Here is an 11,802-nt window from a genome sequence, read left to right on the forward strand (position 1 = left end):
TCTAATTTATAAGCCTCCCTCCCCTAAATAGGAAAATAACCATTTTTGTTAATTAACAAGAGCATTTGTAAAGCTCATTAAGTCCATCAATCACCATCTTTGTGGAAAGATAAGGGAATCCAGTCATTGTGGTGGGATGCTTTTGGATAGGTGCATTTGCTCAATAATCAATGTAGGGAGCCTAATGATTGAAATGGGAGATAGAAATGGATGTTATATAGCAGTAAAAAGAAGATCTACTGTTTTCATTTATCTTTACAGCAATGTAAGTGCTTTGTCATTATCTTGCACATAGAGTTTCATTATTCTGATACAGCATTCTGTTACATAGCCTCATCCTATCATCCCTGCAAGCCTGCAGGGTACAAGAGCACTTATCTTTCCTGATGACTGTTGAATCATTTAAAACAAGTTATTAGTGAAACAATTAAAATGGTATTGCTTCACAATCGTATTTATAGCTGGCAGGCATAATGAAACATTCTGAATAGCAGTTGGAGGGATGGGGGCTGTCTCTGAATAGGTAGGAAATGCTGTTAATCAGAGACAAGAGAAACCTCTAAAGAAAAACTAAATTGTAAGAGCACATTAATTGTATCAGCACATTCCATTTAATTGAGATGAAAGGGAAGGTAAAAATCATATTATCAATGTTTTATGAACATGAAGAAATGGGAAAATTACTATGTCATTTGTCACATATCTTCAGTCAGAAATGAAAATTAAAAAGGCAGCATTTAACTTGAATGGGAATAGGCTAGTACATTACTCAAGCCAAATTCGACAGAAAAGCAAGTCTATTTTTTTTTTTAAAAAAAAGATGTTACAATTATAAGTAGCTAAACATTTTACAAGAAACGTTGAAATTTTTTTAGGTGCCAATGAGTTAGGTTGACCTTTGGTGGGTATGGACAAATATCCACATTTTGTGTTGTTTTCAATGAAAATCTGCAATTATTTTAAGACATTCCAGGAATATCTCTGCTCCATTGTCTTCTCCTTTCATTAACCTCAAATGTGTTTCTTCATCATCCACCTGGATCATATGTATGAAATATGTGAGTTTTATCCATTTAATAAGCTTCTGTCTCTCCCACTCTTGCTCTTTCTCTCTCCCAACAGAGGCTTATATCATTACTGGATAAACATTGTTTTAATTATTCTGAATGTTGTTATCAACAGATGGATTGATTACATGCCAATTGTTCCCTCCCCCCAAGTGCAGCTTGCTCCCTTTCTTCCCAACTCGTCAATTTTAAATCAATTTTTAAATCAAACCATATTTATTATTTTATGTTTTAATGCTTTTTTTTATGATTGTAAATTGCCTAAAGGCTGCCTCGAGGTGAGATGTGTGGCATATAAATTTAATAAACAAACAAACAAACAATTTCCCTAATAACTTTTCTTTTCTTCTGCCTATCTGTAGTATTATCAATATAAGGGATGCAGTGGCTCAGTGGCTAAGACACTGAACTTGTTGATCAGAAAGGTTGGATGTTTTGCGGTTCAAATCCCTAGCACTGCGTAATGGAATGAGCTCACGTTACTTGCTCCAGCTTCTGCCAAACTAGCAGTTCGAAAGCACATAAAAATGCAAGTAGAAAAATAGGAACCACCTTTGGTGGGAAGGTAACAGTGTTACCGACATTTAGTCATGCCAGCCACATGACCACAGAGATGTCTTTGGACAGCGCTGGCTCTTCAGCTGTGAAACGGAGATGAGCAGCATCCCCTAGCGTCAGGAACAACTAGCACATATGTGTGAGGGGAACCTTTACCTTTTAGTATTATCAATAATGTTCTCCAACACAGAAACAGTACAAAAATGTCACATGTTTTTAGCCGATTTCTTTAAAGTTCAACTTTTGTTTCCACCATTTCATAATAAAAACCATTGCCTACATTTTAAAAAATACAGACATATTCCAGCTAAATGTTCTTCAATAAAATGTTCTTTTTATTGCTATCTTACTAAGTATTTATCTGAGGTATATTTCCTTCCTTAACTGCTGTTTGTCAATCAACAGAAGCTACCCACCATTTCAATATTTTCGCTGTCAGTTCTAAGGCAAATAGTTGAACTTGATGTGATTAGTACGGTTTTTGTTATATGGGATTGTAATGTCATGTTTTCACTATCCTCTTTGCCTTTGATATAGTACTATAGCTGGCAGATCATTTGCATTTTCAGCTATCAGAGTAGCATCATCAGGCTAATGTTTGTTATTGATGTTTCTTCCTCCAGTATTTATTTATTTACTTACAGGATTTGTATAACCACCTATCTTATGTAGCATAACTCTTGGTGGTTCACCACGACAGTAAAACAATAAAAATAGTAAAAACGTTAAAGCCAGCAACATTTAAAACTCTATCCATCGTCTTCTAATCCATCTTTCTTCAGTATCTATTTAGCATATAGTTTGAATAAATAAGGAGAGAACCTAGAGATTTGTCTCATTTTTTGTCAGTCTGAAAATAAACTGCCCTGCCATGTTCTATTTAGATTGTGAATTTCTATCCTGCATATAGATTTCTCATGAGCATCACAGAGATATGTTCTGAGACTCCTACTTTTACTAAAGATATTCTACAGCTTCATATGGTTGACGTAATGAAAACTTTCCTATAATTAGTAAAACAGACATTAATTTCTTTTTAGTATTCTTTGGCTCTTTCAACTATCCAGCATATATCAGCAATACTGACTCATGATCTTTGTCCTTTTCTAAAACCTGCTTGAACATCTGTCATTTCCCTTTCTGTGTCAAACTCTAATCTGTATTAGATGATCGTAAACATTATTTTGTTAACATTTGCAATTATGGATTCTGTGTAATAGTTTGTCCTATTAAGAACTTTACAACTTGGTAATAAGCAGAGTACTGATCTAACTCCACTTTCTTCTGGAACTAAAGTTCTTGTAAGTAGGAGGTATTTTCTAAAATATCTTGAATGTCGACATCTCTACTATACAGTGTCTTTGATACTCCTTCCATCTTAGTTTGATCTTCTTTGAGTCAGTTACTGTCTGTCTACTGGTATCTGTTAGCATATCAACTCATGATTGAAACCTCCTTCTGAATTCTGATATCTTTTGAAAGATTTTCCTTGGCTTCATGTCTGTTTCCATCTTCCATGTTTTTTCAGATGCTGTAGTGCTGCTTCTTGTCTCATCTAATAGCTTTCTGAAATTCTTTGTTAAGTTGCTACTTGAGATCTTTGTCTTTAAGGGCTTTATTTGTTTCTTGATTTTGGTATTATTTTTCATATTCACACTTAACAACTTCTTTATTTCATAGTTCTCCTAGCTCCTTATCAGTGAGGTTCAGGACTTTAAAGGGATTCCTAATGTTCCCTTGAAAATGGTATATGAAAATGGGTATATGTTGAACATCTTATTGTAGCTTTTTATTTTCACTTTAACTTAATTTGAAGTGCTCATATGAGCAATTCAGAATTGGCTTCATAGTCAACCTGTGGCCATGTCTTTGCTGTTACAATTATTCTCCTCTGCTTTCTACCTAATGTTGCTATTAATAACATAGTCAATTTGGTTTCTGTGTACTGAGTATTCTGAATATTGAATATTGAAAATTCCACAGAAGAATAATCAGGGCCCAGGAACACCCATTGAACTTTATATTCTATCCAGACACATTTTATTACTCAAGGTTGTGCTGAAGTCAATAAAGAAAAAGTAAGTATAGTTTTTACAATGTCTCACTTCTCCATCATCTCTATTGTGTTCGCTATCTGATTTCATACCTCTCTGTCTTTTCTGAAGGCTATATTCTCATCGGCATTTTTCCCTCCTTGCATGCTGCATATATTATTTTATAAAAGATTGTAAGCAAGGTTGTGATCCAATGAAGATCTGAGGCAACGGTTCTATAATTCTCTTGCATTTCTCCAATTGATATAAACTGAAGAGAGTAAAGACACATCTCATTGCAAGAGTCTAGATACCAAAAGCATTATAGAAAAATGAGCTCTTCTATCAATCTTCCCAGTGAGTAAGAGAGAACCAAGGAAATAATCAAGAGTTTTGCTCTCCTAGGTGAGCTTTTAAAATGAGGAGGGAGCATTTTTGTCTTTGTTCCCATTGGAGTTTTATCCTTAAGCCAAGGTGGCGCAGTGGTTAAATGCAGCACTGCAGGCTACTGCTAGATCAGCAGGTCAGCGGTTCAAATCTCACCGGCTCAGGGTTGACTCAGCCTTCCATCCTTCCGAGGTGGGTAAAATGAGGACCCAGATTGTTGGGGGCAATATGCTGACTCTCTGTAAACCGCTTAGAGAGGCCTGAAAGGCCTATGAAGCGGTATATAAGTCTACTGGCATGTATTACTGAAACCTGGCTGGGCCCAGAGGGAGGAGTCCCCCTTGTAGAGCTGTGCCCAGAAGGATTTCAGGTGCTGCATCAGCCGAGAGCCCAGGGAAGGGGTGGGGGTGTGGCCGCCGTTATCCGGGAGTCGTTAGTTCCTCGTAGGGTCCCTGCTCCGGAGATTGTCGGGTGTGAGTCTTTGCTGTTAAAGTTGGACCTCAAGGGTCAAGTGGGTTTGCTGCTAACGTACCTGCCTCCCAACAGCGTTGCAGCAGCCCTCCCCTCGCTCCTCGAGTCGGTAGCCGAGCTGGCAGTTGAGTTCCCTAGGTTGATGGTCCTGGGGGACTTTAATTTGCCGTCTCTCGGTGAAAACTCTGATGGGGCGCAGGAGTTCATGGCTTCCATGACAGCCATGGGCTTGACCCAAGTAATTCGAGGCCCAACCCATTCAGCGGGACACATGCTTGACCTTGTATTTCTCTCGGAGCAGTGGATTTGTGATCTTGGTCTGAGGGGGAGTGACATCATACCCCTGTCGTGGTCAGACCATTGCCTACTGAGGCTCGACTTCCGGAGGCCAAACCCCCACTGTAGGGAGGAGGAACCGACCAGGTGGTTCCGCCCCAGGCGTCTTATGGAGCCGTCAAGGTTCCAGACAGAGCTTGGGGTTATTCCTGACACTTTCGCCCACAGTCCGGTGGAGACTCTGACTGCTGCGTGGCACTCGGCAGCGTCGGAGGCCCTCGACCGGATTGCGCCACTGCGGCTCCTCCGAGGCGGCGGATCCCGGAGACCCCCTTGGTTCACCGAGGAGCTCCGGGAGATGAAGCGCCGGAGGAGATGCCTAGAGCACCGTTGGAGGTCCGATAAGTCCGAATCGAACCGAGCAATGGTAACCACCTGCACCAGGGAATACACCAGAGCACTTAGGGCAGCAAAAAGATCGCACATAGCCACCCTGGTTGCATCCGCTGAGTCCCGTCCAGCCGCCCTGTTTAGGATAACCCGCTCCCTATTGAACAAAAGGGAGGCGGGGGAACCCTTGCAGGGCAGAGCTGAAGAGTATGCCCAATTCTTAGCGGACAAAATTGCTCGGTTTCGGTCGGACTTGGACTCCACACCCGCAGTTCCAGCCGAGGCACAAGGGGACCAAGTAGAACAGCTCTGGGTTGAGTTTCAGGACGTTACCCCCGGGGATGTGGACAAGGCCATGAGAGCTGTAAGTACCTCCACCTGTGTTCTGGATCCGTGTCCCTCATGGCTGGTTACTAACTGCAGTGAGGTGACACGAGGCTGGATCCAGGCGGTTGTAACCGCCTCCCTTCGGGAGGGGAACTTCCCCGCCGCACTGAAAGCGGCGGTGGTGAGACCCCTCCTGAAGAAACCATCCTTGGATCCAGCTGTTCTTAACAGCTATCGCCCAGTCTCCAACCTTCCCTTCTTGGGGAAGGTTGTTGAGAAGGTGGTGGCCTTCCAGCTCCAACGGTCCTTGGAGGAAGCAAACTATCTAGACCCCTTCCAGTCAGGCTTCAGACCCGGTTACAGCACAGAAACCGCTTTGGTCGCATTGATTGATGATCTTTGGAGAGCCAGAGATGAAGGACATTCCTCCATCCTGGTCCTCCTTGACCTCTCAGCGGCTTTTGATACCATCGACCATGGTATCCTTCTGCGACGACTGCGGGAGGTGGGAGTGGGAGGCACCGTGCTACGGTGGTTCTCCTCCTACCTCTCGGACAGGTCGCAGTCGGTGTTAGTGGGGGGGCAGAGATCGTCCCCTAGGCCCCTAAACTATGGGGTGCCGCAGGGCTCGGTCTTATCCCCCCTACTATTCAACATCTACATGAAACCGCTGGGAGAGATCATCCGCAGGCACGGGATTAGATACCATCAATATGCGGACGATACTCAATTGTATCTGTCCGCCCCGTGCCAAATCAATGAAGCGGTAGACGTGATGAGCCGGGGCCTTGAGGCCGTCATGGACTGGATGAGGGTTAACAAGCTTGTGCTCAACCCAGAAAAGACCGAGTGGCTGTTGTGTTTTCCTCCCAAAGATTTGACTAATATTCCAACACTCAGGCTGGGGGGTCAAATTTTATACCCCTCAGAGAGGGTTCGCAACCTGGGAGTCCTCCTGGATCCACAGCTGTCATTCGACCACCACTTAACGGCTGTGACCAGGGGGGCATTCGCCCAGGTTCGCCTGGTGCGCCAGTTGCGACCCTACCTGAATCGGGAGGCTCTCACAACAGTCACTCGGGCCCTTGTGACCTCTAGGCTGGAATACTGCAATGTGCTCTACATGGGGCTGCCCTTGAGGAGCATCCGGCGACTTCAGCTAGTGCAGAACGCAGCCGCGCGAGTGATTGCGGGTGCACCTCGATTCACCCGCATTACACCTATCCTCCGCGAGCTGCGCTGGCTACCTGTCGATCTCCGGATGCGCTTCAAGGTGCTATTAATCACCCATAAAGCCCTACATGGCAGTGGATCTGGATACTTGAGAGACCGCCTTCTGCCAATTACTTCCCTGCGACCTATAAGATCCCATAGACTAGGCCTCCTCCGCATTCCATCGGCCAGCCAGTGTCGGCTGGCAACTACAAGGAGGAGGGCCTTCTCAGCAGTAGCCCCGACCCTTTGGAACGAGCTCCCCGTGGAGATTCGTACCCTCTCCACCGTCCAAGCCTTCCGCACAGCCTTGAAGAACTGGCTCGCCCGTCAGGCCTGGGGATAAGGATAGTTACCCCGCCCGAATGATGAATGTATGTTGTCTATTATTTTACTATATGTTGTCATCTTAATGTTTGTATTCCCCCTTCCCGGTTTTGTGTGAGCTGCCCTGAGTCCCCTCAGGGAAAAGGGCGGCCTACAAATGCTAATAAACCTAAACCTAAACCTACTGCTATTGCTATTGCTATTGCTTAAAGCTAGCTAAAAGGCAAGAAAAGAAGTCCCACCCTATTATCCAGGTTGAAAGGAATCTTATATAATCCAGGAATTATATAGCAAACTAGGTACCAATGTGAATTAGGAATGTATTTGATCCTTGAATACTCTCTCTGTGTGTGATCCAAACTAAATCAGCAGAATCTGAAATCAGCTTATCCAGAAATCATTAGCCATTATTCAGTAATGGCCAAGTACATTTTTAGTCACATCCTTTTTTGATATTACACCATTCAATTATGCCCTTTTATCTTCAAAAATATATGTAACTATTTCATTTAATGATGTCCATTCTAATCCACGTAAAATCACATTCCTAAAACATCTAATTTAACAAATTTTGTTTTCAGTTTGATAATTCTATTTTTTTTATTTTAACCTGTTTTCTATGTTCAAATTATGTATGTTTTTATGAAATGAATATGTCTTGTTTCAATGCTGACACCATCAGTAGACCAGTAGACCAGATTTTCTAAATCCATTTTTGACTATATTTTTATTTCCAGTGAAAGTTGAACATACTTTTCCAGTAACTAAAGATGAGGTGTTTTTTTTTTTCATTTGGCAGTCTTATAATCTGGAACCAAACTCATCTAAATGTTCCAGCCATTTTCTTGGCAATGAAAAAGAAGCACATTTTCTCTTTCCAGGTTTAATTTAAGAATTTCTTCCCTTGGTGGGTTGTTTTGCTTTATCTACCATCTATTATAAAGCCTTAACTACCATCTATCAACTATGGGTCACTTTAGTTTCCTATTTCCCTCTTTAAGTTTAAGTTTAAGTTTTATTTTATTTATATGCTGCCCTATTCCCTAAAAGGGATTCAGGGCGGCGAACAACTTAAACGGGAAGGGGAAACATACAAGTACAAAATAAACATATTAAAATGACCAACAACCACACCTGTCGAGAGGGGAGGGGAGCTCATCAACCCAAGGCCTGCCGACACAGCCAGGTTTTAACGGCTTTTCGGAAAGCAGGGAGAGAGGTGAGGGTCCAAATCTCCGCGGGGAGTTCGTTCCAAAGGGCCGGAGCTGCAACAGAGAAGGCCCTCCCTCGGGTCATAGCCAGAAGGCATTGGCTGGTGGATGGCCCTGTGCGATCTAATGGGTCTTTGGGAGGTAATTGGCAGCAGGTGGTCTCTCAAGTACCCAGGTCCAATACCATGAAGGGCTTTATAAGTAATAACTAGCACCTTGAAGCCTATCCGGAGACCGATTGGAAGCCAGTGCAGCTCGTGGAGGATAGGTGTAACGTGGGTGTATCGAGGTACACCCACAATCGCTTGCGCGGCTGCGTTCTGGACCAGTTGAAGTCTCCGAATGCTCTTCAAGGGCTGCTGCCCCATGTAGAGTGCATTGCAGTAGTCCAGTCTTGAGGTCACGAGGGCGTGAGTGACTGTTGCGAGTGCCTCCCGGTTCAGGTAGGGATGCAACTGGTGCACCAGGTGAACCTGGGCAAATGCCCCCTGGTCACAGCCGACAAATGATGTTCTAAAGTCAGCTGTGGGTCCAGGAGGACTCCCAAGTTGCGAGCCCTGTCTGAGGGGCGTAAAATTTCACCCTCCAGCCTGAGTGATGGAATACTAACCAAATTTTTGGGAGGAAAACACAACAGCCACTCGGTTTCTTTGACACTACCAGCTTTACATCTAGTGCCAGAAGTTCCTAACGGGCATTCCTTTCAGATCATTGAAGCTTCTGAGCTCTCCCACAATGGCAAGGTGATTATCCTCAGAAGGTTTTTGAAGAATTAGCTTGTGCTAAAATTATCTGATTTATTTATTTGTTTGTTTGATTGTTTATTTATTTATTGAATTCGCACATGGTGACTCAAGGCAGCTTACAGAATATAAAACCTCATATAAAAACAATAAAACTAATAAAAGAAGAATCATATAATAAATTGATATAATAAAATCACCCCCACCTCCACCTCGGTGACAGCAGCTCACACAGGCCATTTAATAGGCTCCATCCAGCTCTGGGTTCCCCAGACCTGGTGGCAGAACCAGGTCTTCAGCACCTTCCGGAAGAGTGTTAGAGTGGGGGGCCATTCTAATCTCTGGGGAAATGATGTTCCGGAGAGAGGGAGCCACCACGGAGAAAGCCCTTCTTTTGGGTCCCACCACCTCGGTGACAGCAGCTCACACAGGCCATTTAATAGGCTCCATCCAGCTCTGGGTTCCCCAGACCTGGTGGCAGAACCAGCTCTTCAGCACCTTCTGGAAGAGTGTTAGAGTGGGGGGGCATTCTAATCTCTGGGGAAATGATGTTCCGGAGAGAGGGAGCCACCACGGAGAAAGCCCTTCTTTTGGGTCCCACCAGATGTATCTCCCTAGGGGAGATATGCCATATTCTCCTTCATACCACCTATTGAACATTTCCATAGCAATCTGCATACCCATGGATTGATGCTACTTTGAATTCCATCCTTTCAACTTTGAGCAGGAGGTATTGGCACAGCTTCCTCCTCCAGCATTAACTGACTACCACAAAAACTGACAAGTTAGGTCTATAGAAGTAAGACAGTCTTGAAAGAAATCAGGTATACAAGTGCCCAAGGAAAGCTCAAACAATGATGTATATAAATGAAGGTACAAAATAAATTCAAACTTTTTAAGAAATTAAGGTGTGATAAGAAACTTTGGTAGTTTATCCAATGAGTCATGAAGGCCAGAAATGCTAAGTATAAGTGTGTGTGTGTGTGTGTGTGTGTGTGTGTGTGTGTGTTTATGTATGTATGTATGTATGTATGTATGTATGTATGTATGTATGTATGTATGTATGTATGTATGTATTCGGGTCTTTTCCCATGTAAGATTAAGAGTATCTTGGCGACATTTCGATGAGGTCCCACTCATCATCCTCAGGCTGGTGTCTTTGGCCTCGTGCCTGTGCGAGCAAAGCGTGATCGGCGCTGCCATCCCTCTATAAATACTGGTGTGTGTGTGGAGTGCTGGCTCTGTTGCTGCAACCAGATTGGTTGGCTGTGTTGTAACATCTTGATTAGTTGATGGAGTTGATGTTTGCAGATTAGTCAGCTGTTTCGTAACATCCTGTGTGGCTGTGGTACTGGCTGTGTGCCTATTGTTCTTTTGTGGTGTAACGACCTGGGCTGTGTGATGACCTCCTGAGCTCTATTGTAGTGATATCCTGAGTCCTGTGCTGCAACCTCCTGGGGGGGTGACTGCATTGTAACATCCTGAGCCTTTGTGTTGTAATCTCCTGAGTTGGTGATGCTGCATTCCGCTCCATCCCCAACACAAAGCAAACTGACACACACCATGGACACATGGCCAGACCGCAAACCTGGAGCCAAACCAAAGCCCGGGATGTTACACCTCAGCCATCTGCTCAGGACATTACATCACAGAACTCAGGAGGTTATAACACAAAGGCTCAGGATGTTACAATGCAGCCAAACACCCATGGGTTGTATATATAAAGCTGGAAAAATAATGGTTATGTTAGTTAATAATGCAATAATGGGGTATATTGCACAGCCTTCATATAGGATAGGCATAAAGAACCAGTAAGATCCAAACATTAATACTCTATGTGATAGCATTATAGGAGTAATTTTGAATTGCTTTGACAAAGTAGAGGTGAAAATCTGTGTGTTTCTAGTCCAGCATCAAAAGCTCAATAGTTATAAGCAAATTAAAATAATGGAAGTAATTCCTATATTAGTGCCAGTATTTCTAATGGATCAATGGGTACACTGTATCTGTTAGCAGCATGGGTTATGCATTGTTGACATAGGTTCAGTTTAAAAAGAGGATTTTTGTGACAAATAACGTATTTTCTAAAAATATTTATAATTAAAATAAGTATGATCTCAATAATACAGGAGCATGCTAGGTCTTCATTTTGTTTGTAATCATATAATTATAGAGATAAAACAGATTGTAAAATGAATGAGGTCATCAGGTCCAAACACTGCCCAATAAAATATCAACTAATAGCGCAGATAAAGATGCAGTCTCTTTTATATATCCAGGAAAATATGGAAAATCTTAGAAACAAAATATGTGCACTAAACAATTACTAAGATAAATGTTGAATCATATATTTTACGATAAATGAAATCACTCTATGTTCTAAATTGCTCCTTGGCATCATTTTCTAACCTTCTAATCACATTTTTCTGCACTGATATATAAGGAATGGACTTTTATTCACAATTCCATGCAATTTATTCCATGCAATAAAAGGTTGTCTAAAATTGAATTGAATTATTTTGTTTATCACAATTATTTTGATTATTTTCATTGTTGCCTTTTAATGTCATTGCAGTCATTTAATGTAGCTCAGAAAAAAGAATCAACTCTTGAACACCACTTGACAGTGTTAAAAAAGCTTCATTTAAGCTGAATTACCTTTTAAAGCCAAGCAATACAAGTAAACTTTCCAGCCTGATTCACACTGACACAGATCAGTCTTACTCTAATCTAACATCTCTGGTGAAGCTACTTGATGGGAATCTAAATCCATGTATACCACTGTTAGATGTGGTTTATT

This window comes from Thamnophis sirtalis, unplaced genomic scaffold, assembly GCF_051295495.1.
Source record: "Thamnophis sirtalis isolate CommonGarterSnake01/CBP01778 unplaced genomic scaffold, rThaSir2_p1.2 scaffold_2, whole genome shotgun sequence".
NCBI lineage: Eukaryota > Metazoa > Chordata > Lepidosauria > Squamata > Natricidae > Thamnophis > Thamnophis sirtalis.